Source organism: Cajanus cajan, chromosome 6 (genome assembly GCF_000230855.2).
Source record: "Cajanus cajan strain Asha chromosome 6, NIPB_CcT2T_4, whole genome shotgun sequence".
NCBI classification, from domain to species: domain Eukaryota; kingdom Viridiplantae; phylum Streptophyta; class Magnoliopsida; order Fabales; family Fabaceae; genus Cajanus; species Cajanus cajan.
The window spans coordinates 36,234,751-36,235,985 of record NC_138522.1 but is presented as its reverse complement, the minus strand read 5'-3'; positions in this window follow the sequence as shown (position 1 = coordinate 36,235,985).

Here is a 1,235-nt window from a genome sequence, read left to right as displayed (position 1 = left end):
TAAATTTTTTTAACTAAAATATAAATAAATTTTAATTAAGTCAATCTTTTTAATGTTTTCAATTAAAAATACCTTCATGATAATAAATAAGAGCATTATTTGTCAAATTTTAATTAAAGATATTTTTTTAAAAAAATAGTCTATATTTTATATAAAACTTTGAAAGTCATATATGTTTAATAATTTTTTCTAATTTATGTAAAATTATTTATTTTTATTTATATATCGGTTCAGAAGAAGATGTTATCAAACGAGCAAAGGAAAACTGTAGGAGAAAATTACCCGTGCAAGTTACAATCCAAGACAGATACACTTTATAGGTTTTGTTTTTGTTCAAATTGAATAACTCTAGTCTCTAGGACACAACTGAATGTCCATTGCTAGTCTTTTTGTTTGTGCTTGTCCATAGTTGCCAGCAATCTTATTACGACACATCGTCGTATTCATGTGTGAGAGCATATGTCAAATGAAATTATTGATACCCAATGTCACTACTCTTAAAAGGGACATGCATTATTTTCTCCTAAGTTTTAGACGTGCTATTGGATCTTCTTAAGAAATACAGTAAATTCGATGTCAGATAGATAAATAGCACTCATTACTTAATTAAAAAAAAATATCCAACAGAGAAAACAAAGAGGAGTTAATGATTGTATTTTGTGCATATATAGTAATATTTTCATATTTACATTTTTTTTTCTTTGCTAGGCTTTCTCCCAACAACAAAATGTAATAATTAACTCTATAAATAAGAAATTATGAATGTAACCCATACTTCGAGAAATACATTCCTTCTAGAGGAAGGATATTCTTTATCCATTATATGAAGACCCCAACGTTATAATTTAGGTGTTTCTAATAATTATATAATGGTCCCATCCATGATTCAGGAAGAAAAACTCACCACCGTGGGAACATGCAAGAATTTCTCAAGACAGTGATTATTCATGTTACATACTGAGTATACGAGAACTTCATAACTCCTCTCTCTAAAAAAAAAAAAAAAACTTCATAACTTTTTAATTTAAGATTATTTTTATTTTAAACTTAAAATAATATTTTTATTTAATGAAAAAAACTGATACAAAATTACAAATGTATTTAGTATATATATATATATATATATATATATATTATTAATAAATTGATAAAAAAAAATATCATTTCATTAATTAATTTATTACACCCCACCTGATTTTAACATATTTATTAATATTCTATTTGAAATATAAACA